A 16,888-nucleotide genomic window follows, 5' to 3' on the forward strand; every position below is an offset into this window, starting at 1 on the left:
GTCCCAATCAGATCCAACTCAGCACTTGATCTGGTCACAAATACCCACCGACGAGCAGAGCTGCTCTGTGTGAAAGGAACTCAAGGATTAAAAATAGTCCATGTTGACCGGGAAAGCTTAGATCTGCTCTAAGGAACACAGGATTTAGTTATTTGGGGGGGAGGGGGGGGGGGGGGGGATCTGCCATCTACAGGATAATTTGGAAACTGGCAAAAAATAAAAAAATAAATAAAAAGGGCCAGTTATAGCCCCTTCCACTAATAGCAGGTTTCACTTTTGTAGGAAAACCATACTAGGTAGGGGCAGATCACAAAGACAGAGGGTGGGGCTTGTGTCCCCTAATAAACTCCAAAAAATTGATTTCAGGTAATTATAAAAATCCAACCTTCCTTATCATTCATAAGATCTGACTGGTGGCGTGCAGAAGGGTATTGCCTACCATGGGCTTCCTGAAACTGGTGGTCTTTTACAGCAGTCATGCATTTTTAACTTCTGAGATCAAGAACTCAATTTCCCTAGGATTATATTTGTATTTAAAGAGGAAGTAAACCCTGATGGGTTTACTTCCTCTTTGATTCCCTGCAAAGGTAAAGCATAATGGACTACTATGCAATGCATAGTAGTCCATTATGTGCCACTTACCTGACACAGGAGCCAGCGAAGTCACCGCTGTCCCCTGTAGTCCGGAGCCTCCATCTTCTTCTCGCTGCTCCGGCGTTGTCATTCGTCTGAGCCGCGATGACGTCACTCCCGCGCATGCGCACGGGAGCCACCACTCGCGGCATATCGCCATTAACTGCGGCGCGCTCAGTGCGCCTGCACGCCGCTGTCTACGGTGCATGCGCCGTAGATAGCAGTGCCTGTCTTTTGGCAAATATCTCCTAAACCGTGTATCTAGGCTTACCTGTAGGTCAAAGTGGTTTGTAAGGGTTTAAAAACTACTTTAAGATCTATACTATCACATTACAATTAAATCAACCCAGGATTTCCACTAGCACCCCCCCAAGCCACCAGTACATCAAACATCATCAATGTAATGGATCTCCAAATGAACATGCTTAACCACTTAAGGACCAAGCCTCTTTTTCAGACTCGGTGTTTACATGTTTAAAACTGTTTTTTTGCTAGAAGATTACTTAGAACCCCCAAACATTATAGATTGTTTTTTTCTAACATCCTAGAGAATAAAATTGTGGTTATTGCAATACTTTTTTCACACCGTATTTGCGCAGTGGTCTTACAAGCACACTTTTTTGGGAAAAAATTCACTTATAAAAAAAAAAAAAAAAAAAGACAACAGTAAAATTAGCCCATTTATTTTATATTGTGAAAGATAATATTACACGAGTAAATTGATACCCAACATGTTATGCTTCAAAATTGCGCCCACTTGTGGAATGGCGTCAAACTTTTACCCTCAAAAATCTCCATAAATGTCATTTAAAAAATTCTACAGTTGCATGTTTTGCGTTACAGAGGAGGTCTCTGGCTAGAATTATTGTTCCCATTCTACCGATACCTCACATGTGTGGTTTGACTACCGCTACTCATGCGTGCGTTCGCTTCTGCACGCGAGCTCGACGGGACGGGGTGTTTTAAAAAAAACCCAATTTTTTTCTTAATTTATTTTACTTGATTTTATTTATTTTTACACTGTTTTAAAAAAAATAAAACGGATCACTTTTATTCCTATTACAAGGAATGTAAACATTATAGGAATGTTGGCATATGGCAGCAATTGGAGTGCATCAATCCTTAGGAGACCACTTGAAACAGATGCTCAAGGTTTTCCCTGAACAGCAGGCCCAGGAGGAGAACTTCTGGCATCAATCAACATCAAGGATGCATACCTGCATGTATCTATTTTCCCCAATTATCAGAAATATGTGCATTTCAAAGTGGAAAAACTTAATTTTCACTTTGTAGCTCTGACTTTCGGTCTAGCTACTACACCTTGGGTGTTTACAAAACTTCTGGCCCTTCCTCTGGCCAGATTAAGGACTCGAGGTATAACAATTATAGCATACCTAGACGACCTGCTCATGATAGACCAGTCAGTAGCCCTCTTAGATCAAAGCTTGGTCACCACAGTCAACTACCTGGAATACCTAGGTTGTGTCCTCAACCTAGAGAAATCTTCTTTAAAGCCAGTAAGAAGACTAGAGTACTTGGGTCTGGTTATAGATAAAGCCCAGAAGAAAGTGTTTTTACCGCAGGCAAAGATCAGCGCCATAAAGGAGATGGTTCAGGTAGTCAGGGCAACGGAGGGTCCTTCTATTTGCCTTTGCATGAGGTTGTTGGGAAAGAGTAATGCGCCTTAATACACCGGTTAGAGCACCGCTGAAACCTTGTGACTTGAATTTAGTTTTGTCAGCGTTACAGAAACAGCCTTTTGAGCCGATACGACATATTCCCCTGCTCCTGTTGACAGCTAGTTTTTCTGGTAGCCATATCTTCTGCAAGAAGGGTATCATAATTGGCTGCTCTTTCTTGTAAAGAGCCATATTTAATCATTCACAAGGATAGAGTAGTATTGCGTCCTCATCCAATTTTTTGCCCAAGGTGGTTTCAGGTTTTCATCTAAACCAGGATATTGTTCTACCATCATTTTTTCCAGAACCCTGTTTTACGGAAGAAAAGTCACTACATTCTCTGGATGTAGTGAGAGCAGTCAAAATATATTTTTGAGGTAACCACTCATATTCGGAAAATAGACGCTTTGTTTGTGTTGCCTGAAGGTCCCTAGGAAAGGATAGGCAGCATCGAAGTCTACTATTGCCAAGTGGATTCGGCACGTAATTATTCAAGCTTATGGTTTGAAGAGGAAAGTTCCACCTTTTCAAATGAAAGTGCATGACTCAAATCTGCAAGGCCGCAACGTGAGAAAACATGAGGATATCGCCTTTGGGCGCAGTGTGCTGCAGGCAGCACTATAGGTCCTCAGGTCTGATTGAACCATACTTTGTGTCTCCCTCGCCTCAGACAGCATTGCTCTGGGACATCCCATACAGTAATTACTCTGGCTCTGTGTCCTGGGATGTAAGATAAAGAAAATAGGATTTTTATAACAGCTTACCTGTAAAATAATTTTCTTGGACTATATCACAGGACACAGAGGTCCCTCCCCTCTTTCTGATTACACATATATTGCTTTGCTACAAAACTGAGGTACTCCCAGTAAGGGGAGGGGTTATATAGGGAGCTAAACTTCCTGTCTAGTGTGTTCCTGTCTAGCGTGTACAAGTGTCCATCACCTAAGGTGCCTATAAAACCCATAGAGTAATTACTGTGGTTCTGTGTCCCGTGATTTACTCCAATAAAAGGATTTTACAGGCAAGCTGTTATAAAAATCCTTTTTTCAACAAAGTACATGCTACAACATAGGTAGGCAACCTCAGCCCTCCAGCTAAAACTACAAATCCCATCATGCCTCTGCCTCTAGGAGTCATGCCTGTGATTGTCAGGGGTTTGCAATGTCTCATGGGACTTGTAGTTTCACTACAGCTGGAGGGACGAGGTTGCCTACCCCTGTGTTACAATGTACACAGAAATATGAAAGTGCTCCAGTCAACATCAAATCATAGCCTTCACCTTTGGTTCAAACTCCAGACATCCGAAATAGCAGTACATGAAAGGAGGCTATGATTTGATTGGTGGAGTAAGGCTTGTTGAATTCTTCCATTTGGTGAGTTCAAACCCTTAGGGGGTTGTGTGGAGCACGTTGTGGAGCGCATTTACCGATTAATCTATCTACAAAACTCACCTATTTCAGTTCTCTCACAGACTTAGCTTATTTGATTAGCAGCACTATTTTGAGTCTGTTTATTTATATGTATATATTAATCATGTACATTTAGGTCAATAGTATATGTTGACTGGAGCGCTGCTTTGATTATTGAATTTTAATCGCTTTTAAGTGAACGCAAAATTGTTTTAATCATTTATATCTTTATGTAATAAGTTATTTTGTAAGTGGCTGCTGTTTTAGGTGCAAACCATATATTTATTACTTTAAGCGATACTTGAACCTTTAGCGATGAGGTGGGAGGAATTTGGTAGTGCGATTTTGAATTTTTTCTTCCCTTGTGGTATTTATGTTTGTAGTTGTGCCATACGCTTTGCATTTTTGAATGATGGATTGCACAGTACTCCATGAGAGGTTCAAAGCTCGGGATATTTTTTATAACCTAATCCTTCTTTAAACCCTCATTTGAATTCTTTAAACTAATCCAAAACGTTATCCATGACCTGTCAGGTGTGTTCCATTGGCCTTCATGACACAGTTTGTTCACTAAGGTTCTCTAACAAACCTCTGAGGGCTTTACACAACAGCTGTACTTATACTCCCTGAGTCGCTTCCGCTAGTACAGTATTAAAATCCCTTATGGTACATTTTGGGATGTAGCACTCTTTGTTCTCCCTTCTTTCCATTTCATCTCTCTCTATCCTAATTTCTTGTTTTTTTTTTCCCCCATCCCTCTGTCCAGCCATCTTTCTTGTTCAGTCTCTTATTCTCTCCCTTTTTCTTTGTTCCTCCCCCTCTTATCCGCTCCCTTTCATGTATTCTCTGTTTTAATTCCTTCTCTTACTCCTTGGTGGGGGGTGGGATCAGTGGCAGTGCTGGGGGCAGTTTTGATCAGCCAATTTAGGCGCTATTGATCAAGGTCATCTGCTGATCTGAGAACTGTAGTGGGGACTTTTGATGGCTTCACTGTGTCTTCAGCTCTGTGGTGTCTCGCAGCAGTGACACAAATGCCAAAATGAGGAGATAGGGTCTCCTCCAGCCCCTCCAACTTCACATTCCTTACCAGTCAGCTGACATCTAGTCTCTGCCCCCCACCCATGCCATGAACTGAATGGGACGCTGAGGGGTCCCGGAACAGCCCAGCTATAATCATCATTTTTATTATATATATATATATATATATATATATATATATATATATATATATATATATATACATACATATATATATACATATACATATACACACACACACACACACACAAACTTTTTTGATTTTCAATTCTATTTAAAACTGAATAGGTTGTTTTACAAGATAAGGGTTTACATTTGCTTTTATGGTTCACCCCTCTGATACCTCTGCATCATCGGCTGTGGTAGGGGGCAGTGTGATGCACGATGCAGCACATGGCTCTTTTTTTGGTTCATTTTGGATATTTAAGTAAAACGTACAAAACATACACTGCAATGTAGGGCAGCACGCTACACTGCAGCGAAATGCGGCACAGTGCGCTGCAATAAAATGCAGCATGTCTGCATTTTAATGAAAGTAAAGCACTAAGCTGCTTTGCAGTGTGAATGTCTGTCACTGCAAATAGTTTTGAATTAGCCCTAACGAACAATAAAGAAACAATATTTGGCATTGAAATCATCCCAATGATCTTCTGTAACCTTTATAGTAAAGTTCTAAAGCATAAATCTATAATACAATAAAGCACATTCATTATGATCTAATAATTATAATACAGCTTGATTGGATTTTTAAAAGAACATTAGGCAGCCTATTAACACTGAGTAATCATATTACCACAATTTTAGTACACATTATTTGTGTAGATTAGTGTGTTACCACTTGTACATTCCCTGATGGTTGCCAATAAATCAGAAACAATGGCTAATTGGAGAAGTTAATCCATCTTGTCCTGTGATCAGGACCAGCATCACATGGGCTGTGCTTTTTAAAAAAAAAATGAAGCAATAAAGCTGGGATTTTTGTGGCAATCTGTGCATGACCAGCTAGCCTGATACCTTCAACTTCTTAGCTTCTGCATGTGCTTAGGGTTATGAAAGTCAGACTGGATTAAAACAGTGGGGCCCATTGATAAAAGGTTGTGCAAACCAGGAGCATTCCTTTCCCTGGGATTCACCCAGACCACAAGAATGATGTGCTTGCCATAAACCCCGTACACCCGACCAGAAAATTGGATGAAAACTGGAGTTAGTACTTACCGGTAACTCCTTTTCCGGTGGTCTTCCAGGACAGCCCTTGAGAGATGGAGCTCCTCCCATCGACCCAGGAAACACATTGCCACAGTTCAAAAGGCGGTCCCTCAGGTCCCTGGTCAGTCATTCACCAAGAACCGAAGGATGGAACTGAAAAACATATAAACCATAACAGGTAATAACATTAGTACATCATTATAATCAAATAAAGGGTGGGATCGTGCTGTCCTGGAAGACCACCGGAAAAGGAGTTACCGGTAAGTACTAACTCCAGTTTTCCCAAGTGTTCTTCCAGGACAGCCCTTGAGAGGATCCCCAAGTACTTACCAGATTAGGGGGGGACCACGGCCTGGAGGACTTTCCTCCCAAAGGCCTGATCCTGACTAGACATTAAGTCCAGTCGGTAATGCCTTGTAAAGGTGGAAAAGCTTGACCATGTGGCTGCTTTACATACCTGCTCCGGGGTGGCACCAGCTCTTTCTGCCCAGGATGCAGACAACGCTCTTGTGGAGTGAGCTTTAACACCCTCAGGAGGATCTCTATTCAAGGCCTTATACCCCTCTGCTATAGCTAGCCTAATCCATCTAGCTATGGTTACTTTTGAAGCTTTCTGTCCCCTACGCTGTCCGGAGAAAAGGACAAAAAGGGAGTCTGAAATTCTGAATGGATTTGTTACTTTAAGGTATTCTAGAACACACCTCCTCACATCCAATAAATGAAAACGTTCCTCTTTCTCATTTGCTGCATTTTGACAAAATGAGGGAAGGACAATATCTTGGGACCTATGGAAGCTAGATGCTACCTTTGGTAAGAACCCAGGGTCTGTCTTTAGAATGACTCTGTCTTCTAGGATCTGTAGAAAAGGTTCCCTGATGGAAAGGGCTTGGATTTCACTGACCCTACGGGCTGAAGTGATTGCCACCAGGAGTACTGTCTTAAATGTAACAAGCCTTAAGGAGGCCTCCGAGATAGGCTCAAAGGGTGACCCCAAGAAAGCTTTTAGTACAACTGCTAAATCCCAGGATGGGACTTTGGTGACTCTGACTGGCTTGCGTCTAGCGACTGCCTTACAGAATCTAGCGACAAAAGGATTTTCCTGTAAACGTTCATCTAGGTACACACTTAAGGCAGCTATCTGTACCTTAATGGTACTTAGGGTTAAACCCTTGTTTACACCTTCCTGTAAAAACTGTAGAATATTAGCCGTGTTTATGTCACGGCTATTCAACCAGCTATTAAATTTTTGCCAGACTTTTTTGTAAATAGCCCTCGTGACTGGTTTGCGACTCTGTAGTAAGGTCGCAATTACCTCATCTGTCAGGCCCTTACTCTTTAAGATTTCCTCCTCAGTAACCACGCCGAAAGCTTCAGTGTGGCGACCTGTGGATGGTAAAGAGGTCCCTGCGACAGGAGGTCCTGTCTGTAGGGAAGCCTTAGAGGTGGACAATCTGTCAATTGTAGCAACGTTGTGAACCATGGTCTCCTGTGCCAAAACGGTGCTACTAGAATCAAACAGGTTTTTTCCTTGAGGAATCTTGCTAGGACCCTCGGAATGAGATGAAGAGGGGGAAAAGCATACGCCAGACTGAAAGACCATGGAGCTTGCAAGGCATCTACAGCCAGGGGCCGATCTCCTGGGTTTAGCGAGAAAAAATTTGGAACCTTTGCATTGTTTTTGTTCGCAAAAAGGTCTACCTCTGGTTTTCCCCAGTGATTTGTTATGAGATTGAATGCCTCTGGGTGTAAGGACCATTCTTGGTTCGAAATCTTTTGTCGACTCAAGAAGTCCGCCGTGTTGTTCAGCTCCCCTTTCAGGTGGACTGCAGAAATGGATTCCAGATTGGCTTCTGCCCACTGGAAAATGCGTCTGGCTACTACCATCAAACGAGGACTTTTGGTACCTCCCTGTTTGTTTATGTATGCTACAGCCGTCATATTGTCTGAACGGACTTGTAGATGGTGACCCTGTATTGTGGGGTGAAAGGCTAAGACCGCTCTCAGGATTGCTGTTAGCTCTTTCCAGTTGGAAGAGAAACATTTCTCTTCCGGGGTCCACTTGTCCTGGACCCAGCTTGAGCCGAGGTGGGCTCCCCAGCCCCAACTGCTCGCATCTGTTGTCAGTGTTGAAGTGATAGGAAGGACCCAATGAACCCCTTTGTTCAGGTTCTCCCTGTCCTTCCACCACCAGAGGGAGCGTTTTATCCTTGAGGGGATCAAAACTTCCTCCTCCAGATCTCTGCCCCTTAATTGTTCTAGCAGAAACCCCTGAAGGTCTCTTTGGTGGAACCTGGCCCATTGTACGGCTGGAATGGCTGCTGTCATAAGACCTAAGACCGACATTACTTCCCTCACTGTACATTTGGGGCTGCATTGAAGAAAAGATATTCTCTGCCACAGATTCAAAATCTTTTCTTCCGGCAGTATAATTTTTTGATCTACTGACTTGATCCAGTAACCCAGGTACAGAATCTCCTGTGTTGGGGTTGTCTTGGATTTCTCCTGGCTGACAATCCACCCTAACCGACTCAGGCTGAGTTGAGTCAACTCCAGATCCTGAGAAAGACGACTCTCCGAGCGTGCTGTTAGGAGTAGATCGTCTAGGTAGGGAATAATTGAGACTGACTGAAGCCTCAGTGGAACTAAAGCCTCTCCGAGAACTTTGGTAAAGATTCTTGGGGAGGATGACAGACCGAAGGGAAGCGCTCGGCACTGAAAGTGGTAAACCCTTGTGTCTATCTGTACTGCCATTCGAAGGAATTTCTGGCATTCCTCCTTTATTGGAATATGCAGATAAGCATCCCTTAAATCCAGGGTAGCCATAAACATCTCTTTCTGCAGGAGATTCTTTATGGAGTAAATGGACTCCATCCGAAATCTCTTGTAACGGATGGAGCGATTCAATGGTCGGAGATTCATAATTAATCTGAATCTTCCTGACGGCTTTTTTACTACAAAAATGTGAGAGTAAAAACCGTCTCCTTGTTCCTGTATAGGGACTGGTGTCAATACTTCTTGATCCACCATCTCCCCTATCAGTAAGGGTAAGGCCCTGGCCTTTTCTGAGTGACTTGGAAGTTTTGTCACTACAAACTTTGAAGGAGGGCGGCTGTGAAACTCCAGCGCATGACCCCTTTTTATTATGTTTAAGACAAATTCGTTTGAAGTTGTCTCTTCCCATTGTGGAAGGAATTGGCTTAATCTTCCTCCCACAGGGACCCTGGCATCACTGGGGTTTGGGATCCTGATTGGGGCGGCTAAACAGTATGCCCCCTTTTCCTTTCCCTTTATGCCCCGACCAATGTTTTTTGGGGATTGAACTCTTCTCTGGTTTAGAGGGTTCTTTAAAGGGACGAAAAATTTTTCTTTGAAAATTTTTCTTTTTTGCGGGAAAGGTTTTCTTTTTATCCGCCGTCCTTTCTAAGGCGGAGTCTAATTCAGGCCCGAAGACTAAGTCTCCTGTAAAAGGGACGCTGCACAGGCGGGTCTTAGACGCCGTGTCTCCCCCCCAGGTTTTCATCCATACTGACCTCCTTGCTGCCACTGAAAGTGCTGCTGACTTAGCCGCAAATTTTACGGAGTCCGTGGAGGCGTCAGAGATGAAACTGGTGGCCTTAAAAAGCATAGGGAAGGATTTCAGAAGCTCCCCCCTAGGAGTGCCTGCTTTTAAATGTTCTTGAAGTTGCGACAACCAGAACTCCAGGTTTCTAGCTACACAAGAAGTGGCTAGAGCTGGTTTTAAGCCTGCCATAGAGGCATCCCAGGCCCTCTTTAAGACAATGTCAGTTCTCCTGTCCATTGGATCTTTCAGGTGACCCATATCTTCAAAAGCCAGATCAGCCTGTTTTGAGATTTTGGACAAAGGGGCGTCTAGTTTAGGATTTTTATTCCAGACCGCCTCTGGGCTCTCATCAAAAGGGAACCTTCTCTTAAGGGATTTAGGAAAGAAAACCTTTTTATCTGGTTCAGACCACTCCTTAAGGACAAGGTCAGAAAGCACCTTATGTATAGGGAAAACCCTTGCTTTCTTTTTCCCCAGAGCCTCATACATTTGATCATGTCTAGATAACTGAGTTTCTTCCTCCTCAATTTCCAGCGTATCATAGATAGCCCCCATTAGCTCATCTACTTCCTCAAGAGACAATCTATACTTTGAGGCTTTGGATGTTACTTGATCCTCTTCCTGACCCGAGTCAGTGTCAGAGGAATCGGGGCTAATCAACGTGGGGCTAGGCTCCCTGATCATACGGGGCTCCCCTGAGCTGGGTGTTGTAAGGCATGGTGAAGAAGAGATTATAGTTGCTTTACTCGTGGAGGCAGCTGCAGCTGATCCCACGTCAGTGATTAACTCCCGGAGGGACTTAAAGGTCGACGCCATTTCCTCTTTAAAGGAGCCCAAAAACTTTGCTAAAGGGGAATCTGCCTCAGATTTAAGCAAGCTTGCAATGCATTGCTTGCATAGGGCTTTGTTAGAGCCAGAGGACAACCTATTCCCACAATTAGGACACTTTTTGCGGCCTGTCTTGTCTTCCCTTGGGATATCTTTAGCCTGAAATAAGAAGACAAAGGATTTCTTAGCGTCAGCCCCATGTCCCTCCTTCAATCACCAAGTGCAAACAATCTCACTGTGAGTAAACCGCCACCGTGGGGCACTACAGGACCCAGCCTACAAACACCACCACTCCACCAGAGTAATAGCATGCCCAGCAGCCTACCTGGGATTGGCTGGTGCCTGTCTCCGCCGGAGTATCCTGGGGAATAGCCTCCATGGTCCCCCTCTGATGCTCCCGATCCCGCCGCTAGTCCGGTATTGCTGGACGCTGGTCGGGCTTCACAGGCACAGCGCTGGCTCTCCCTCTCCTCCTTGTACCTTTAGAGACCCGGAACCGGAAGTCTCGGCACGCAGTGATGACGCGGTTCCGCCGGAAGTGACGCTCGGCGTCTCCGACCCCACCGCAACAAGGAGCTGAGATGGAGGTTCCACTCACCGCTCCTGGGGGAAACCAGCGCCATTCTGCCCCTGGCCACCTCGGCACTGGAAGGAGGAGGGTAACGGGTCTGCTCCGAATCAGCTGGACGGTACCCGAGCCGTTTAAAAAAGGTATGGACCCAAAACTGCAGCCAAGGAATAGGACCCGGTCCCTCATGGCTACAGGTTCTCAGGCAGCCCCTGAGAGGGGCCTTCAGGTTCCTGGCAACATGTTCCTCCGACGGAGGAAACACAAATGACTGACCAGGGACCTGAGGGACCGCCTTTTGAACTGTGGCAATGTGTTTCCTGGGTCGATGGGAGGAGCTCCATCTCTCAAGGGCTGTCCTGGAAGAACACTTGGGAAAAATACCTCTTTCGAAGCGATCGTATGATAATGGGATTGTTAGTACAGAGCTTTTGAGAGCCGATCAAGACAGTTCATCCGATATTATCCCATCGGACACGCACAATTGTTTTTTTTTTTTCGAACGATGCCAGATCTCATACGATTTTCATTTATTGAGTACAGCCATTGTTCAAAAATACATTACAAATATACTACAACATATGACATCACACCTGAATTTTTATTCTATGGTATGAGTAAAGGCTTCAGATTCGATCTGAGATTAGCATGCAAAAAGAAAAAAAAAAGACACCCGATCATTCGTACGATAATCTCATCGTGTATACCGGGAATTAGGCTTGGGAATGTTTACAAACAGAATTTGATACATCTGAGATAGGCAAATCCTTCCATTATTATTATTATTCAAAACGATTTATATAGCACCAACAGTTTACGCAGCACTTTACAATGTATATGGGGGACAACACAATTACAGTACAATATAAAAGGTACAGGAGGGCCCTACTCGTAAAGCTTACATTCTAAAAGGGAGGGGGTGGTGGTACAAAAGGTAATAGCTGCAGAGAATGATTTGATGGGGGTGGCTCAGGGACAGTTAGGTGGGTGTGGGATAGGCTTCCCTGAATAAATGAGTTTTCAGGGAACTCCTAAAAGGTGGACAGGGGATAAATATCTGATGAAAGCAACATTAATTTAGAAGAACAACAAAGAGGACAGCAAACCTGAGTCTGACCAGATGTAAGCAGTGTAAGAGTTTAAAAGAGGACCTGTAATGTGGATGCTGTGCCCAAAAAGGGCAAGCAAAGGGCAAAGTTCTATTCACCAGTATTGTCTAAAGGCTTACAGAAACTGGTCTGTTCTTGATCTTTTCTCTTTTGTCCAATGACTGGTGGGTAATAGCCAAGAAGCAGGTCCATAGAATGGATGAAGCGGGGAGATCCTGCAGGCTCTCAGATGCGGCTTTCTTTCCAGCAAGCCTCCAGAACAGTGAGCTGCACAGTATCAACTATCACCAATTCTCACTCCAACCTTCATAGACTAGCAGTTGGAGGAAGCAGGCCCTTGGATCAACCTTCCTCAACATTTTAACCTCAAAGGAATCCATTGAATAATTTTCTGATCTCAGGGAACTCCTGCTAAAAATGATCATACCTACAGCTCATGGTACATTACTGTGACTGATAACTTGTAGAAAAGGTTTTATATAATAATAAAGTGGCAAACTTTATGTATTTGGTATCCTAGGCAAATAATTATTGTAACATTGCCTTTCAATGCAATAAAATTAATTTCATGAATAAATAACCTCATGAATAACTGCAGAAAAGAAACCCAGAGAAAATGACCTGTGGTGTCCACTAGCATTAGAAGTCAGTTAGTAAACGTCTGACACTGGTTTTAGCCCTTTTGTGCCTAAGCCTATTTCTGACATTTGGTGTTTACAAGTTAATATCCGTATTATTTATATACGGATATATTTTTTGCTAGAAAATTACTCAGAACCCCCAAACATTATATATATAAATAAATATATATATATTTATTAAAGAATCTAGAGAATAAAATGGCGATTGTTGCAATATTTTATGTCACACGGTATTTGCGCAGTGGTGTTTTAAACGCAACCATTTGGGAAAAGGGCCACTTTCATGTATTTAAAAAAAACAAAAACAGTAAAATTAGCCCATTTTTTGTGCATAATGTGAAAGATGTTACGCCAAGTAAATGGATACCAAACATTTCACACTTTATAGTTGCACACACTCATGGAAAGGCGACAAACTATGGTACCTAAAAATCTCCATAGACGTTGCTTTAAAATTTTTTTACGGTTACCAGGTTTGAGTTATAGAGGAGATCTAGTGCTAGAATTATTGCTCTCGCTTTGATGATCGTGGAAATACCTCATATGTGTGATTTGAAAACCGTTTACATATGCGGGCATGACTTCTGTATGCTTTTTCTTTGCTGCGCAAGCTCGCGGGGACGCTTTAAAAATGTTTTATTTTTTTTTATATTATAAAAAAAAAAATAATGAACACTTTTATTGCTGTCACAAGGAATGTAAACATCCCTTGTGACAGTAATACATGGTGACAGGTACTCTTTACGGAGGGATCCGGTGTCTAAACGACCTCCAATCCCTCCTTTGCACTTCAAAGTATTCAGATCGCCAAAAACGGCAATTCTGAATACTGTATATATTTTTCAATCCTGCGCCATTGGCCACCGAGTAAACCGGAAGTGACGTCGCTTCCGTGTTTACATTCAGGAGACTGGAACGAAGCCATAGCACTGGAAGTGGCGCATCAAAGATCGGGTCTCCTGGTGGGACGGGAAACCCGGTAAGAGTGGCAGGAGATGTCCCCTCCCGCTCCTCCCATATAACAATCGAGCGGCTTTTAGCCACATTGATTGTTATCCCTGGAAAGCCAATCGCCTGATCTAAAGAACGGTAATGGGATGATGCCTGCAGTTGCAGACATCATCCTGGTATAACCCCCGGAAAGCCGAGGCCGCATATATGTGTACACTCGGCACGAAGGGGTTAGTGGAGAATTTCCTCTTGTCATGATGGTCGGTGTAGATGGGTGATTAATTTACCATTGCTTATTGTTCATACCAATAGAAACCCTGATTGAGAAAGGCGGTCTTAAATCCCACACTGCAGATATATAGATATGAAGCTTCAGAAAAGTAGTGCCTAGGCACACTCACATGCCAGAAAGAGCATGGCTATAGTTCACAAAGAATTTAAAACAAAATGTAGATTTTTTAGGACACCGTTCAGCCAAAACTAACCTTTCTATATATTCCCCAAGACAGCAAATCTTCACTTTGAGTATAGGTGATAATGCAATGAGAATAGATTTTTACTTCAAGTAAATGAATAGTTACACCATAATGAAAGTCTCAAATGGCCTTTCCATCATTGCTTAAAGTGGTTGTAAAGGCTGAAGGTTTTTTTACCTTAATGCATTCTATACACGAGGGTAAAAATCTTTCAGTGTTCCGCTCCCCCGAACATTTACCTAAGCCCGATCTAAATATAGCGATGGGCACGAGACCCAAAGCTCTCCCTTCTGATTGGCTGGGATGCAGCAGCAGGAACCATTGGCTCCCGCTGCTATCAATTACAGTCAGTAAGGTGGGGTAGGGCTGAGCCATGCTCCCTGTGTGTTATGGACGCAGAGAACTGGCTTTGAAGCAAGCACGCATGAGTGCTCCCACAGAAAGTGGCTTGCTATGGGGGCACTCGGCAAGCGTGAGGAGCCCAGAGCACCAGCAGGGGCCCTGAGAAGAGGAAGTTCGGAGCTGTTCCGTGCAAAACCACCGCACAGAGCAGGAAAGTATGACTATTTTACTTTTACCATTAGGGCACTTACCTGTCCAGGCATCCAGGGGTGTCCTCATCCAAGCCTATTCTTGAATAGGCTCTCGGGTGCTGGCACCACCATCTCGGCTAAGGAAAACCGTCAGTGAAGCCGTGCTGCTTCACAGCAGATATCCTACTGCACATGTGCAAAGCTTTCTGTGCTCAAATGCCCTATATACACATGGTCGGACATTCTGACATCAAAATCCGTCAGATTTTTGCCCAAACTTCTATTGCATACACACGGTCGCTAAAAGTTGTCGGAAAATCCGATCGTTCAGAATGAGGCGACGTAAACCACGTACGACGGGACTATAAAGAGGGCAGTAGCCAATAACTTTTGTCTCGTAATTTATTCTGAGCATGCATGGCATGGCAGAATGGTCTACACACAAATTTATTTGATCGGATTTTGTTGTGGGAAAATTTTAGATCTAGCTCTCAAACTTTGTGTGTCGGAAATTCCGACGGAAAAAAAGTCAGGAGCCCACACACGATTGAATTTTCCAACACAATCCGATCGCACATTTTCCGTTGGAAAGTCCAACCGTGTGTACAAGGCATTAGAGTGGGCCAGCTGCAGGGGGGCGAACTTCCGCCTCACTTCCCCGCAAGAGCAATTCCAACAAGGTTTCTGCATCGTCAAGCACAGCCTGTCATTGCAGGCTTCCAGGAAACTGCTTCCCCAGTTTACATCCATGCCTCTGGCCAAAGCTTGTGGCATGTAACTTTCTATCCCCTGCTTGGCAATCCGTATGTGTGCTATCTCACATACCCTGGGAGTAGGATTTTGTCTTTTAATAAAAGCACTTATTAGTGCTACTACACTATGGTGGTTTGCGCTGTGTTTTTCCCTTCCTATTATTTTCACACAGATGGAGTTCCCTCTCTGCAGCACATGGGATGTAGTGTCAGTTATTTTATGTCTAGTTCTGGGCTACCCACATTAATTGCTTTTTTATGGTTGATGTTGTACCAATTCATTTCTTTCATATATACAGTAAGTAAATATCTGTCACTGGGCATCTTTGGATGGTCAGATTTCTTTCTACATTTACATTTATTTAGGGGTCCTAAGAAGCAAAATAAATAAATAAATAAAAAAAACACAAACTGCTTTTAAAAGCTGCATCTTGTGTGCACGAGGCCATGATGTTTCATTTATAATAATCTCCATTCAAGTTCTGAATATTTCTTCCTTTTACTAGGGGTTGCACCGATACCGTGACACTATGACAAGCCTGGGTTCACACAAGAGCGGTGCTAAGAATTGCACTGTATTCCTGTTCAAATCGCTTGTAAATCCTTGCAGTGCAATTTGTGCCCGCAAAAGGCATCAATTTCAGGTATTGAAGCAGTTGCACGAGTAGGACTACTTATGAAAATACTAGGTATCAGGACAGATACTGATACCAGTATCAGGGCAACCCTACTTTTTACTTGTGATTATGTCACGGCTATCCCTCTGACCCTAGTTAGTCACTATAGTGAGCAGAACACATTGGTGACGGTGCAGTCACTTGACCACTATTGCTCAAGTCACTGCAGTGAGGAGCAGGCAAGGATGGTGCAAGAGATGGAAGACACTGACAATCGCAGGGCTCATACATGACTAACAAAGAAAACTGACACTACATAAATCAGCCATTTGCAAGATGGCTGATTAGTGCTGTCAGTTCCAAATCGGAAATATCATACAAGAAGGGAATGGCAGGATCAACAGGTGAAATCTTTAGTAAACAGAGTAAAAAAATGTAGAGTCAATGGGCATATATAAAGGAAAACTTGTGATATACATTTTTTTATTTTTGCCTTGCTCCATTCACACCTGAACGTAGTGATATACTGGCATTTTTTTAAGTGATTTTGCTACTTTTTACAAGCATTTTTTAAATGTTTTAGAAGTGTATTTCAAGTGTTTTACAACATCATGCATTTTTGTTTAGCCAATATAAAGAACTAGGGGGAGGAAAGTGAGAGGGGTGGAAAGCTGCTGTTTAAAGTGGTTGTATAGTCCTACAGGAAAGCCTATAATAAGGCTTACCTGTAGGTAAAAAAAAATCTCCTAAACCTGTACGGTTTGGGAGATATTCCCCTCGGTATGAGCCGCTGACTGCAGCGGAGCTTGCGCACAAGGGGATTTTCGGCTGAAAGCCCGCCAGTCGCCGGACCCTGCTGGGATGAAATCTTCCGCGCGCATGCGCG

The 16,888-nt window shown here is 43.4% G+C and overlaps 1 protein-coding gene across 1 annotated transcript in view; it reads right to left on the bottom strand.

Moving 5' to 3' along the window:
* Positions 1-16,888, bottom strand: part of RAB5B (RAB5B, member RAS oncogene family) — a 119,898-nt gene that overhangs the window by 71,676 nt on the left and 31,334 nt on the right. The gene's annotated exons all lie outside the window — the stretch shown is intronic.

Source organism: Lithobates pipiens, unplaced genomic scaffold, assembly GCF_037356315.1.
Source record: "Lithobates pipiens isolate NorthernLeopardFrog02 unplaced genomic scaffold, aLitPip1_a1.2 Scaffold_16, whole genome shotgun sequence".
NCBI classification, from domain to species: Eukaryota; Metazoa; Chordata; class Amphibia; order Anura; family Ranidae; genus Lithobates; species Lithobates pipiens.